At 38.1% G+C, this 15,780-nt stretch overlaps 1 long non-coding RNA gene across 8 annotated transcripts in view; it reads right to left on the bottom strand.

The window, feature by feature from the left end:
* The window catches only part of LOC104910381 (uncharacterized), an 89,945-nt gene that overhangs the window by 48,775 nt on the left and 25,390 nt on the right, over nucleotides 1–15,780 (bottom strand). For 7 of the 8 annotated variants that reach the window (XR_014882580.1, XR_014882581.1, XR_014882579.1 and 4 more), the window contains one exon: nucleotides 1,232–15,780. This exon is cut by the window's right edge. This is a non-coding gene — a long non-coding RNA (uncharacterized LOC104910381). The remainder of the gene's footprint in view (nucleotides 1–1,231) is intronic. The other variant, XR_014882584.1, reaches the window with a different exon arrangement.

The following is a 15,780-nucleotide window of genomic DNA, read 5'->3' as shown; positions in this document are numbered from 1 at the left end:
GTTTTTATCATGCTATTCTAGGGAGGTGCTGAGTCAGAGCTTCAAAACTCAAAGAGTATGGTATCAAGCATAACCAGGACGCCAATTTAGAATAAAATAAATGCTATTTAATGCGACAGCCTTCTCAGCTCTGTTTCAGAAGGAAATGTATTTTTAAAGATTCTTTAATTAATTAACTTGTTTCAGACATCTCATACTGCTGACAAAGATCACACTGAGAATAGATAAAAATCCCACATTAATATTTCTTCCAACAAGGACTATAGATTGAAGAGAGACAATAAATTAATTCAACCTATGTCAATGCCTTCAGAATATTGTTGTCTTTTTCCCCATTAATGCCACTGTATAGAAGTCAATCAAAGTAAAGAATGAACAAAGGGTCGTTACTCAAACTCTTGTGATTTCTGTGTTAGATTGGAACACAGTTTCGGCTGCAGAAAGCATTTAAGAAGCCTACTGTATACAAACAAGGATTTTATGAAGATGAGCTGCCACCTTCCCCAGGAGAATGCTGTGGGAGACAGTGTCAAAGGCTTTGCTGAAGTCTAGGTAGAATACATCAACAGCCTTTCCCTCATCCACCAGGTGGGTCACCTTGTCATAGAAGGAGACGAGATTGGTCAAGCAGGACCTGCCTTTCATGAATCCATGCTGGCTAGGCCTGATCCCCTGATTGTCTCACATATGCTGTGTAATTGAACTCAAGACGATCTGCTCCATAACCTTCATAACATACAATCATAACTTCAGAATTTTATTTTGATTACTTTGATTATTTTGATACTCTAAAGTATTTTTGAAGAAGGGAAGTCCTGTACTTAGTCCAGTATTCTGTAAAATATATGAGCCCAGTCACACTCCTGGGCACCAGAAAGCAGATTGTTTTCCTTCAGTTCCTGAATTTACTTGGGTTTGGTGTGTGGTCTGTGATAGGAAGAGTAAATATTTATGATAGTTAATGATTTAAAAATAGATTTAACAGATTGAAATGTTTTAATGGCATTTTGCTGAAGATGGTTTGGACTACAATTTATATATGATGATTGATCAGGATAGGAGTTTGAAAACAGCACTGCTGAAATAACAGCTTTAAAACTGCCCCAAAGTGATTGGAATCATTAATTAATGGCTTGCATTAAATTCAGCCTTCCCTGATACTAAGAGACACCAATATTTATGGAGCTTTTTGTTTGGTTGACTTGCAGCTTTGTTTCCTTGCAATACTTACTTGTTTTTCAGCAAAACACTGGCATTGCAATGTCATCAGTTCAAATCGGTGTTCTTGAAGCAGAGCTGTCAGAACAAGGGCCACTTGCTAGTTCAGTGATAGCACATTGTTTAGAAGTCTGTGGAGAACAACATCACTTACACATGTTCTGCTAAGACACCTTGCTCTTTCCCAAATTATGATCTATTTCCTTTTACAACTTAGCTAAGGAAAAAAAAAAAAAAGGAAAAAAAATCTTTATCAAAGATAAAGACATAAATACGACTTTTCAGAAATGCTGAAGAAAACCCAGTTATAAGAATCAATTTAATCATAATTTTAAACCACATCACTTACAGCATACATTAACAATCAGCCAGTCAAGAAACAAACAACAGAAACCAACCTTTATTCCAAAGTAAAACAGCAGATTTCTTCAATACTTCAGGGGAAATACTTTTTAAGTAGCATGCTTTACTATTTGAAAATAAGATTCACATCAACAAATCATTTCTCACAGACTCCCCAATACCAATCCCATACTGGTGATTCACACTTCTAAAAAAAGTTTAATTGTTGCCATGTGACATTTCACAAACACAAGCAGATTTAACTCTTCATAAGATAATTTTTCAAGTGATGTTTCCACTGTCACTTCAGCGACGTTATTTCCAAAATGGCTTTGCAAAGGCAATCTCTCTAAATGCCATGGGTGCTAGCACTTGGTTCAGGTAAAACCCCAGCTGTTCTCCTTGGAATCACTGCATGGAACAATTATTTGTGAGACCAGAGTAGAAGGATGACTGTGGGTGGCCAAAGGACAGCTCTGTCCGCTGCAATGCAAAAACCCTGTGGATAAAGCAGACGAGTTGCTTCAAAACTTCTGCTAGGATGGTGCACAGCTGAAGCAGCAGCTCCATGGATTGGCAGATGGAGTATAAGAAATCCTGACAAAGGCAACAGGAGCATTGCAGGAGATGGCTGCAATGTAGTTCCTGTGCAGCAACCTCCACAAGGCTATTTTTACCCAACCTGGGAAGAAAAAATATTCCCACTCTTCATTCATATTGAGAAAGATCCTTTTGGTTTTTTATTCCCAACATTTTCCATATTCATTGTCTAAAATTGGTCAGCCAGCACCATCATATTTGTAAAAACTCATTAATCACATCTCCAGTGGTTCTATTGTTTATGAGATTCATCTGCCATTTACAGGGTAGGAAATTGAGCTTGGCATGGTGAGTAAAACTTGATTGCTGCTATTTCAACCATTAGTTGTATTTCTAACATTTGGAACTGATCATTTGAAATTTTCATACTGTCAAAAATATATTTCAGTTTGTAATTAGCTTTTGTTTATTCCACCACATGGAGTTTCCTCTTAATTTTAAATCAACAAAAGTTCATTTTTTGTTGTCTTTTATTAGGGAATGTTTAGATTTCCTAATCTGAAGACCATGATTTCATGATAGAATTACAATTCCAATGCCTATCTTGTTTTCCGAGGAAGTGTTTAATTAAGTGGAGCAAGCCAACTGTTCAGGAAGAAAAGCTGAGGACAGAGAAGAGTATTACTTGATATTGTGTTTCACTGCAGTATCAGTTACACAGTGGGACTTGGATTCTTACAGATCTCTACAGAAGCAAAGCATTTCTGCTTACATGTGGCCAGGATATTCCACATGCAGAAAGAGAAATGTAAATGTGTAACTTGTTCCACATAAAAGTACATTTCCTATTTGCATCTGTAGACACTTATCTGTAACCACATAGGTCTAAATCTATTTAAAAATCACATAATCACAGAATTTTAGGGTTGGAAGGGATCTTTGGATATCATGTTAGTCCAATCCCCCTGCTAACGCAGGTTTCCTATAGCAGAAAAGGAACAGGATGAAGAGTGTAGAGGGATTTTTCTCGATGAATATAATTACCTCTAACTATATGCAACTATCACTACTGTTACTAACTACAGAAATTAGCCCTGCAGTTAAAGTTCATTATCTAATCAATGCAGAAGCCAAACACCTCCAAAGGCATGATTTATTCCTGTCTGTTTCACACAGATCTTTTGGGCTGGGTTAGCTAAAGTTAGTTGCACTTTTATTCTCCTTAACTCACTGTTATGAGATCTTGGTTGTAAACCACCTGTTTCAATTGCCCACATTTCTAAAGTAAGCAATCTAAATTTATTTTTACCCAGCATCTCCAGTTATCAAATATTATAGACCATTCAGACTAAGCTGGTTTTATTATTAAAATATCTTTTAAAAACATTTTGCAGACATATAAATTGTCTTTCTTCTCCCATTATTTTTCTTTCAATACAAACTAGCATTCTGTTTTCAATTAAACAAAACTGATTGTTAATTGATGACTCTAATGACTCAACACTGTATCTTAGCTTAACACCCAGCGTTTAGATTAGCAACTATTGTTAAGATCTTTCAAGCCTTCATAACATCTATTTGTACCTTTAGCTCTGCTGAAAGATGCCTTTTGTTAGATTAATTATCGTATCTCAGTCTTAAAAATCTCTGAAATGAAACTATTGATCCTGACAAAGAATTTAGCTGATATAGAATAAACACTTATACATGGATATTACAACTTATTGTATCTACAGTTTCATTTAAGTCCTTAGTGGGCACACTGACATTCATGTAGGTATATTGTGAGTATATGCTAGACAATTCTTACAGTTTTCATGTTATATATATAAGATGGTCCCCAGCAGAGCTTGTAAGGGGCAATGTAATGATAGCAATCTAAGAGACTGTATAGTTGGGACAGTAAGAAGAGGCAAAGTCTGTGCAGATCCCTAAAATCATCATTAAACAAGTGCTCATTATTAAAGAGGATAACAAATGGAATGGGAAGGAAAATCTAACACTAGATGTGATCAGATGCAGAACTGATTTTTTTTAAGAGTGACTGTAAGATCTTAAGTCTACCATTTTGGGCACCTCATCTTGGGTCTATTGAACTTCAGCTTAAATAGTGCATACTTGTGTGGGGAGATTTGATGAAAGCAGACTTTGTCTTTTTGCCTATCGTGAAACTCTTAGAACTTGATTCTGTGCCCTGTCTGGTCTCATTCATTTCTCTAGCATAATGTGAGCATTTCCTGCAGCACAAAGTAACCATGAAGACTAGAAAATGAGCGTCTGAAATATTGAAAAGCAAGGAAACCCTACTCAGATGCTATTGCTCTTGATACATAATCTCCTTACATACAAGACATCAAATACAACTTTTAACATTATCATTCAGAAGACTCAGTTTTACAAGAAAGATTACGCTACAAAGAGATGAAAAGATAACCATCTCTGATGTCTTAGCAGTTATTCCATATTTGCTGTGACTGCACAAAGTGGCTAAAAGCAGACATTAAAGCAAAGCTATTGAAAGCATTGTAGTTTATAAATGTTACCCTGTGAGCTTGTTCAAAGTTGCAGTAAGACCTGAGCATTGTAATGATATTGAGTAGGAATTGGAGAAAGGCATATAATCATAGAATTTTAGAATCATTAAGGTTGGAAAAGACTTCTAAGATAATCTAGTCCAACCATGAACAACCATGCCTACTAAACCATCTCTCATCTAGTCCTATCTTCCCCACTGTGGGTATAGTCTTCTAGCCATAACCACAGCTGTCAAAATTCCCCTCCTCTCCCATGCAGGTCCCTGGCTGACAAAATCTTCAAAAATATTCAGTCTTACTTTTTAATGACTTCTTACACATTTTTTTAAAAGTTACTTGATTTTTCTCTGCTCTCTGTCCTCCCTCTACAAAGCAGTGATGCTCATACTCGTAACATCTTATAAAGCATGTACAAAAATGATAGAACTGCCTTCCTGAAACTGAGAGAGGTGAAATTGAATGAGGCTGTTTCTGTGTAACTTAAAGCAAACTTGGAAAAGAAAATTTAAGACATTTCAAGAGATAATCAGAACATCAGGAAATGCTGAAATACTTCTGACGTCCAAAGAATTAAGGTTACCATCAATTAACCTTTCCTGTACACACTTATAAATTATTCAGTCACATAATGGAAGTTGCATAGATCCCTAGATTCTACTTAGAGCTACTACTAAGCTTCTACTTAGATTTAAAATGCAGGGTCTGAAATGCTCTTAAGTGGTACATTGAATGGCAATGAAATCTGAAAGGCTGAAACTTTGCAACAGGGCCCTGCTGATTTGCAGAGCTCTAGCAAGCAGGTTGGGAGCTGGGGGATGCTCTGCTTCATATCACTGGCAGGATGTTAACTGTTTACACAATGAATTCCCTGCTCTGTCGACTCCAGGAAGAGTAATGTACTCTTCCGTAAGCAGAATTCATGGTAAGAGTACAGATAGAGCTATGGAGGGACTATGCTATCTCAAGGACATGAGTATCTCAATAGTGTACAAAGAAAAGCACTGAATACAAAACACGCTGTATATATACATATTGTAAAATTGTGTTGAAATCATCTCATTCAGGTGAATGAACACACATGGCTCTGGAATTTATTGTGTTGCTCATGCTTTCCCTCCCATCTGTGAAATGCAGGAGCACAACAGGACAGAGTAGAGCTCAGAGAGCTCAGAGTACATCGGTAGTGGCCTTTCAGTATCCAAAGGGTGCCTGTAAGCAAGAAGGGGACAGACTCTCTCAGCAGGGTCTGTTTTGACAGGACAAGGGAAAATGGTTTCAAATGAAAAGGGGACAGATTTAGATTGGATATAAGGAAAAAGTTTTTTACAGTGAGGATATTGAGGCACTGGAACAGGTTGCCCAGAGTGGTGGTAGATGCCCCACCCCTTAGAGGCATTCATTGTCAGGCTGGACAGGCCTCTGAACACCTGATCTAATTGTAGGTGTCCCTGTTCATTGCAGAGGATTTGGACCAGATGACCTTTAAGGGTCCCTTCCAATTCAAACGATTCTGTGGTTCTATGATTCAACCAGCATTTTATCTGTACATTTTTCTGTGTGGGAAACACTGCAGTCAGTCCCTATTTGCATTGCAGTTAAATGCTAGAATAGCAGATCTTGACTGAGAATCCTATGTTTATACATGAAAATTATGTTTTATACAGTCACTTCTGTCTGTTTTATAAATAATTTGTAAAATCCAATGTTAGTCATGCTACAAAAAAAAAATCGAATAGTTCACATGCATAATTTGGAAAACTAAGCTATGAGACTTCTGAATGGAGAGCTAGTCACTTAAGAATGTGTTTGTTTGTCATTTGGCTAAATTAGAACCAGACAACCTAAGTGTATCCAGCTGGAAAATATTACTATAATAAAAAATAAAAATAAAAAAATGCCAGAAAATTATATTTGAGCACTGGCCTATAGAGCTACTTAAGTGCTCAAACAAAGCCTGTGGAACAAAATATTCCTATAGGATCACCCTAACTTTTTCAAGATTACAGAGAATCCTTTACTGAAGGAGTTCGATTTCTTTTGAAATCCATTATGAAAAACTCCTGCCAAGTTTTACAATGGTTTATTTCAACAATCACAGTGATTGCATGCTTCTTCAGCATAAAAGCTAAATGGCTTGTAATACAGTATTACTACACCAGGACATATGCACAGGATCATTAAGGGCAGCTAAATTAAATAGATATGCAGGAAACCCAAACTGGCCTCATAAACCTAAAGTGCAATCAGCTGCTTCCACAAAGCTCGCCTAAGTGGCCCAGAGCTTGGCAAGCTGAAGTATGAACAATGTGTGTCTTACTCATAAATTTTCCCTCAGAGCATGCTTGAGCCATGGGAATAAAACATTTTTGCTTTTTGTTTGTGACTTTGGGAGAACAAAAATTTTTACACAGGAAATATAAATCTCTTCTTTAAAAAGCAAAATATATAAATGAGGGAATAGAAGCCTCCCTGAGTCTGTGTCCTCAGACACCCAGGAGATCTCTACAGCTTCAGATGCTGACCCTGCATTGCACAGGTTGCTTCTCAGGAGAGATGAGCTCTCCATCAGCCTTTACAGGCTGACCCAGGGAATCACCGCAGAACCAGAGAGGTCAACCCAAAAGGCTGCAATTAAGGCCTGGTGAGAAAACAAGGTTTGCTTTAGCTTCACATTTTGAAGCTGCTTCTTGTTAACAATTGCCTCCTAACTTCACTCCCGGCCCCTTTTTCTGCTCACCCAGCTCTGGAGGAAACCCTACTGGATATTAATGGATATTAATTAATGGATATTAAGGATAACGGAAGACAACTAAAGGAAGAAGGACTATTTTAACCTAAGGTACACTGAGGTAACTATTTTAACTGAGGTACACTGAGGCAGCTGACATTGCTAGGCAATAGTTACCCAGACTCCATGTTTTGGAAAGAACACGCTGAAAAATCTGTTGAAAGCAAAAGAAAATGTCTGTAAATGTGAACCAAAATACACATTCTGAGAAAGAAACAAGAACTAGACTGCTTACTTGAAAGACAGATGTTATCTATAGGTATTTTTAACTGATGGTTGTTATTTATTTTGTCTGGAAGCAAGCTTGCTATTTCCGTATAGTTTTTGTGTGTGGATTTTTTTTATTACAATTTTTTTTTACCAATTTCTGCTATTGAGTAGTATCTATAGATAAGATGCAGCCAGAAGAGCTGTTTGTGTAATAGTACCTTCAGCAAAGCAGTTAAATCCCCTCTTTCAGCGCTACTCTCACACCCACATCCTCTTAATTCATATGCACTGCCTTATCTCCTGCTGTCTGGCCTGTGAATTATGTGTCTGCTTCTATGTTTTCTGCCAGTGTTTGCTCATCTAGGGATGGTCATTTTTCACTTACTAAGACATACAGTCATCACAGTTACCAGTCGTGCCTCCATGGTAGAAAATGAAAAGCATGTCCTTTCACTTTGCTATTTAACCCTTTTAGTGCTAAAAGAGACCAAGGATAGAACTCGTCGTAACATGCTTTCTAATTGAGATCAATTTGGGTGCTGGAAAATTCAGTAATGTTTCCTTAGTGTTTTGTTACTAAAGTTACCAGAGCCTGCAGCAGCCTTGGCCTCCATCCATGAAGCACTCATAAATCACTGTGGGGCTTGGTCTGTTCTTCCGCATTACGGCACACAGCAGGCTGAGCGGAGGAAGAGACAAATTAAATGGAGAGGCACAGAAGTGTGCGTGAATGAGAGAACGCTGCAGGACAGCAAATGGTTTCCTAAAAGGACCAAGAGGCACTTAATCACAGGGACCATGTGAGTGACAGGAATTGCTCCCTAAGCTGCAAGATGCATCTGAATCCAGCTCTGCTGCTGTCTCGCTCCGATTTATAGGAGGGAGATGAGGTTCTTTTAATATTATATACCTGGCGTGAGATTAAGAAACAACGGTTCAAATGTTGGTCCGACCAGTTTATTATAATCCTAATCAGGGAGACGGGGAAGGGAAGGAGGGCGATAGAAAAGAGAGGAAAGAAGCAAGAATTGCGTAAAGCGGGGATAGTCACCACCAGGATCCAGCAGCGATGGTCTGAGGTAGAAGCAGCAGGGGGGGAGAGAGAAGCAGCGTGGCCGGCCTTGGGCAGCAAGCAGATGGCAGAAGGAAGTCGCGGAGCCGATCCAGGAGGAAGTGGCAGGACTCAGGTAGCAGGCCCAGGGGAGTCCGCCAGCACGCAGGAATTCCGTGGTGAGGGATCTGATGGCAGACACCTCCCCTCATGGTTTTCGGTTCCTCTTTTTATCCTCCTTCTTCTCCTGCCTACGTGACATCCCTGGGCGCTTGAGCAAGAGTCATGTGCTATCCCCCGAGATGGCCATCATCCTGAGATAAGTCCACACAAAAGACCTCTATTTAACTGCAGCTTATCTTCCTCTCCTTGCCCCTGGCCTTGTCCATCAAAGTTCTCCAGACATAGGATTTCACCACCTTTGCCCAGGACTTGCCTGGACTTGTATAAGTCCATCTGTGTCCCCAGCAAGCTTTGAGACACTGATGTTAGCAGAATAATATCTTACAGCTGCTAAGGCACTGTACCCCCAAACATTAGATACCAGAGGAGTGACTGTCCTCCTGATATTGCTGCCGAAATGCTTCAAGGGTGTGGGTGACCGAAAGAGAAATACGATGAGTTGCTTTTCAGCCCAAATTACTGGCAGGAGAATAATATGCATTTTAATGTTAATTCTGTTCCCAGAAGAGCATTCAAGAAATCAAAATACGTATGGGATTTCCAGTAGCACATCTTAAGGGGATTCCTCTATTTATTATGCCTCTTATTAAGAAATTAATTGCTGACAAATTTATCACATATTACACGCCCACATCTTCAGATCTTTGGCTGTGTGTTTCTTTGTAGTCCTTTCTTCTCCACAGTATCATAAAAGTCTCTTGGGGTGCCAATAATAATAGATCTTATGTAAATTACCAAGTGTAAAAAGGAAAAAAGGCAAGTTAACACTTCGTCCATAAAACACCGGCATTGCTTTCAAAGGAAATAAAAAACACCCCCTCCCCCCAAAAATAAAAACAAAACAAACAAACAAAAAAAACCAACCTTCCCCTCACCCCAAGCAAACAAACAAAACAAGCAAACCCAACAGACTTAAATAATTATCTATTTATGAAAAGCTGAATCATGGACACAGACATGCCAGAAGCTTTGCCAGGTTATCTTTCCCATCCTGTTAAGACTATTTTTTTTTTCCAGAGAGACTTGAGGGATCAACAGAAATTTCTCAAAATCACTGATGGTGGGCAGCAGTTATGAGAAAAAGATTTATCACCATAACAAACTCATCTCCACTTAGGAAACTACAGTTTGCCTCTCCCTGCAGCAACCCCCCAGCGTTTTATGGGCCTGATGTTACTGCAGTACAACTCCCAGGGGCAGCAACCCAGGCAGGTGATAACTGCAAAAAAACCCTTTGCCCAGGCAGTGCATCAGCATCCTGATAACGCAGCTGATGTACGATTGTGTGTCCAAGTAACACTGTGAACTTGCACATTCCTGAGATTGGTGCAAGGTTTTAGTAGGGCATGTGCTGCAAAATTACTGCTGCTGGATTCTGGCAGGCACCCAAGGAAGAACAGCACCTGCAGCAAGGTCAGGGAAATACTGGCTAGAACTTCTGAAACACCTTCGGTTAAAGTCTACTTTTATAGCAACTAAAAACAACAAAAAAAAAGGTAAAAAGTAACTTTTTTGCAGACTTGAGCTAAATCACTTGACATTTGTTTTCACATGAAGGCTCAGGAACAATCAACACATTTGCTACAGGAAAGCATAAAAGCATATTCCCAAATGGTAGTTACAGTTCCTGAAATGGCTCTGCTGCCAGCAGTGCTTTATAATCTCCCAGTATTCAGCTTTTAAAGTGCACTTTCTTTTACCTGAGACAGAATCAGTATGAAAATATTAAGAATACCTGGTGCCGGTTAACATCGTAAATGATCAATATTGTTGAAATTAATGTGAAAACCTTTTTTCTTATCTTTCTCAGCAGTGTGCAGCAGTGATAGCGCTTACCTTGTAATCCAGAAAATGTAGAGGAAGCTTAGTCAGTAGAGTAAAAGAGCTATGGTAGTACAAGGGATGGTATCTTACACTGCTCCAAAAAGATAGTTGTATTGCTAAATAGTACTGCCTGTGGCAGTTAGTTTTACAGAGCCAATACACAAGACTGATAGCAATCCATGAACGGGATACCTCTGGGCTTCCCTTCTTCAGTCTGATCAACCTGTGCTGCTAACACTCTCCAGACACAAATCTCACTGGCTCAATCCCTACATTATAACCAGGAAATATAGGATCTTAAAAAGTTGTAGTCTAGACAGAACTGGAAATTTTAATATGATTTGAATGGTTCAGAGCGAGCACACCTATGCTTTCTGTCCCATTCAGGACCTAAACACATCTAACTGTTTTAGAGTATAGGCAGGGCAAGTTTTAAACAATTCACATGGCAGTGCTTTGATAAAACAGGAAGTTCTATATCATATATGTCAGATATTCAAGAGGAACACCCTAAAATTTATAACGTTCTCCTCATCTGACAAATGTTTCTCTTCATGGGCTAAAGATCTTCTGAGAACATGGCTTTTAAACTTATGCTCCTGTGGCAACTATGGCAACTATCATCTGCTGTCATTTACAACTTTAAAGGATGCAGTTGAGTTCCAGTGCTCTTGCAGAGAAGAAAATATCTGTTTTTCCTTAGTTCTAAAGACTGAAACTATTGAAACTACATGTTTCTCTCATGCAGGAGCCAATTTTGATAATAAACACCTGTGAGAGAAAAAAACAGCCTTTCATCACTTTGAATATATTCTAGAATAAGCAAACCTTTTATTTCACACTTTTTATTTTTGACTTCACAAACATCATGGATTCAAAAAGTGGAGCAGCTTTGATAATTAAAAAAAAAAAATACCGGAAAAGAACGTGATAAATGTAGAACTGCACAAAAATTTGGAGAAAAGTGGAAACAACCTTTCCATACACCAAAGTGTTGAGTCGGTGCCTGGATTTTAGTACTAACACTGATCTCACCAGTCTTGCATGGAAGCTAATGCCACATCCCCACCCCATGGGTACCTCAGCCCACTCAGATCCTCAAGGCTCTCACTGTCTCCACACATCACAGAATCATAGAATGATAAAATGGTTTGGGTTGGAAGGGACTTTTAGTTCCAACCCTCTGCTATAGGCAGGGATGCATCCCTCTAGACCAGTCTGCTCAAAGCCCCATTCAGACTGGCCTTGAATGCTTCCAGGGAGGGGACATCCACAGCCTCACTGGGCAACCTATTCCAGTGTCTCATCACCCTCCCAGAAAATAATTTCTTCCTAACATCTAGTCTAAATCTATCCTCTGCCAGTTTTAAACCACTAGATGGATGTAATTGCTCGCACTTTCACAACTTTCTGTAGTCAGTATCCTTCTATCAAGCTTTGAAAGTGCTGAAAGTTATACCAAATCAATAGCACACAGTTGTGCATATGATCCTCTGAAAAGTGAAAGAAATCCTCATTCCTGATCCACCTATATACAAAAAGTGATTGTGAAAAACTAGTTTGGCTAACTGTGCAAAACCAGGTTTGTTGCTATTTAGGACCTTTTTAATTTCTATTATCAGAAAAATGTACAATTAAGATCACAGATCGAATAGTAATTAGTCTAATTATTTCCAAGATCACACTGTGTGTGTACTACTTGAAATTTCAATCATTTTAAATAAATTGACCTTTATCTGCTTTCTATTAAAAAAAAAAAGTAACTCGGGAGTCAGGCATACTCTGAAAAAATGTGAAATTATCTTTTAATTCGATAATTTTTAAAAAATAGAAAAAAAAATTTACTGCATTAATTAAAATGTGATTTTTTTTTTAAGAAACACAAAAATGTAAATACTCATATTGGATAAATATGCCATGCCTTACTACAACATTCTCTGATTCAAAAGATATAAATTAATGTAGTACAAAATTAACTGGCATGTGCCATACTCATATGTTACAACATATTCTGTTACTACAGTTAAGCAAATGTTGTCTTGAAAAAACTATACATTAAAAATAGGATGTACAAATGCATTCATAAATTCTGTGGTGGCATTAGTCATAGCTCTATACTTAAAACTGACCTGAGTTTTTCATGAAAAGCATGCAAATTCACTTAACCTTGAAGTTATTCAGGCATTCATTTGGCCCATCATTTATTTTCACTTCATTCAGATTTTTTTTTTCCCCAATTTGCAGTAGGCATTTAAACAAAGAAATATATTTCCAAACAAAACAAAGGAGTAATTTTATACATCTTTACCAGCAATCTTCCTATTGTGATAAGCCTCAGACAAGCTGGCTTGTTAGTTTAAAATTGTCTTCACTGATCATTAAGAAATTTCATGTTACCTTAGAGGTTATTCACTAAATATGTACTTTATGGAATTTTACAGGCATTGGCTATTGAGCTATTTCTTTAAAACTGTGCTTTTCAATAACACTCACTAATGTGTATGCCAGTGAATTCAAGGCTAACAAATAATATTCAGCTTCAGTTTTTGTTATCCTTTTAAGCTTTTGCCTTATTCATCCTCTTTCATTTCTGGAAACACTAGAGTAATCTATTGAGTCACTCTTGATACATTCCAGAAAATCTTGTATTCCCTTATCTCCTTTTGGAAAAACTGTGTTTCGTTTACCATTTTCCTATTCAGTGCTTTTGTTATTCTTTGTTTTGTTGTTGTTGTTGTTGTTTAAATCATTCTGAATTATTCATTTCAAATTTTCAGATTATCTATATTCAGTGTTATCACCTGCATCCAGTTTTCACATACTTTTATATTCACGTCTTCAAACCACTGTTATAAAGTTTCTGATTATATCAACGCCACTGGCAAATGCTGAAGTCCTGTTTGTTTGCCCAATTATTATTAGTAGATCTTACCTACAAAATTCCTACAAAATAAAACAAAACAAACAAAAACAACAACAGCAAATAGATCGGTCTGTTTCTACTAACAGACTCATAGAGGGGCTTTTCTGTTTTAAATGTTTCTGTTGTAATTTTCAAACATAGTTCCAGAGTTTCAGTGTGCAGAGAAGACAGATTCTCAACTCCCTTTCAGCTTTATTTTCTGAGGTTCTGTGAGTGAAGATCTGATATTATGTATGTATGCATATACATGTCTTAGAATTTGGTCATTACTATCACATAAAGAAAATACATTATTTTACTTCTTATATCTCTTATTTAATGTACCTCTCTTTCTCTGTACTGAAGCACAATTGGTGGCAGTTTCCCTTCCTGAAAGATAAATTGATGTAAAGATTTTGTAATTTGTCTATTTTCATATAGGAACAGCATTTTCCCTGTCAAGTAATTGATTTATTTTCCGGATCATTGGTAAATAAACCACTATAATGGTTCTAACCATTATAACAATTCTAATTGCTAAAAAGCATTAAATTCACATTTTCTCCAAGCACCACCACCAAATCTATTTTCAACCACAAATACTTTTTTTTTTTTTTTTAATAGCAAATACAGATCTCCGAGTGAATGCTTTGAATTTGTTCAAAATTTACATTGCAATTACACTTACCTTTCACTAGGAGCCAATATATTACAGCATATAATGGGAGTCTAATCACTCCAATTCAACTAGAAGGAAAATCTGTATCTTTAACATATGTTCTTGATCTGATTTGGATTAAGCCTTCTGCAGTTGAAACTCCAACAGATTTGTATTGGCTGTCACTTCTTGCCACAGTGTCAACTGGAGTCCATATTAAGTCAGTGATCCTATGATCTGGATGTGGCCCTGGCACTCAGAGTATGTCTGCTTGTGCAGGGGTTGGACCCAGAGATCTTTGCCAATTTCAGCCATTCTGTGATCCTGTGATTAGGAAGATTGTCAAACTTAAGTATGTCTAGTTCTGTAAATTTTGCAGATACTTAATGCTGGAGCTTTCTGAACAACCATTAGCCTGCTCAGTGAGTCTAGGTAGGGCAGATGCAATCACTGCTTCCATCCAGCCCTCGCACTCATTTGACATGGTGTGATCACAAGTGTGCCGTGCAAATCATGAGAAACTGCAGACCTGTGATAAAGATGACCAGTGAATTGATTCTTGCCAACCATCACTCACATGTAGCCCCACTCAGGGAACTTATGGCATTTGATAACTTAATATTTGGTAGTGATTATAGGCTTTGATTTCACAATATTTCATTTTATTGGAAGATGTGCAAATTTAGAAACAATTTGTAAGTAATACCAAAGAGACTGCACATATGAAAAAAAAGTCTTAAAAGACTTCCAGCTTGAAGCCTCCTCCTGTCTGCCTGAAAAACCATGGAGATGCTCCTTCATTCTACAGACTAGATTTTATTTCAGTTATGACTGGTGATAAACAAGTTGGGAACTATGCTTTTATTACAGATCAACCTTTGAAAGCTGGGATGCAACCCTCCTACTGGCTATGTCTTTGGACTTGAATGAGCACAATGTAGGATAAAACCTGTGAAAGAATTGCTGGCCGACTCTCATTGCTTGAGGATGTTATATTGCCATTATTAACAGAGAAGCTGTGGATGCCCCATCCCAGAGGTGCTCAAGGCCCCAGACAGCTTGATCTGATGGATGGCAACCCTGCCCATGGCAAGGGGTTATAACTAGATGGTCCTTAAGGTCCCTTCCAACCTAAGCCATTCTGTCATTGTCTGACCATCAGGACAGCAGCATTCCACAGCACTCACAAATATTCAGTCATCATATTCTCAGCCTCTGATTTCTCTTTCAATTTCTGCCTACCTTGTTTTCCCTGGTGATGATGCTGGCTGGCAGCAGCACCTCTAGGGATGAGAGGCAGCATGGGGCAGGTGGGCAGCTCCCCATCACTGTAGTATCTGGCTTCAGGCAGCATATCCCTCTACTCAAGTCTCAACTCCCAGCATGTGTACTGCAGTAATCAACCAGTTAGTGGCTATGTGACACATGGCATGCTACACAGAAATTAATGGAACACATACCAGAATACTTTTAGCTTGAGCTGCTTAAATGGAGTTATTTTTAACTCCATGCTTTATTTTAACATTGGAA

Source organism: Meleagris gallopavo, chromosome 3 (assembly GCF_905368555.1).
Source record: "Meleagris gallopavo chromosome 3, MGAL_WU_HG_1.1, whole genome shotgun sequence".
NCBI lineage: Eukaryota > Metazoa > Chordata > Aves > Galliformes > Phasianidae > Meleagris > Meleagris gallopavo.
This window is presented reverse-complemented; position numbering and strand designations above follow the sequence as displayed.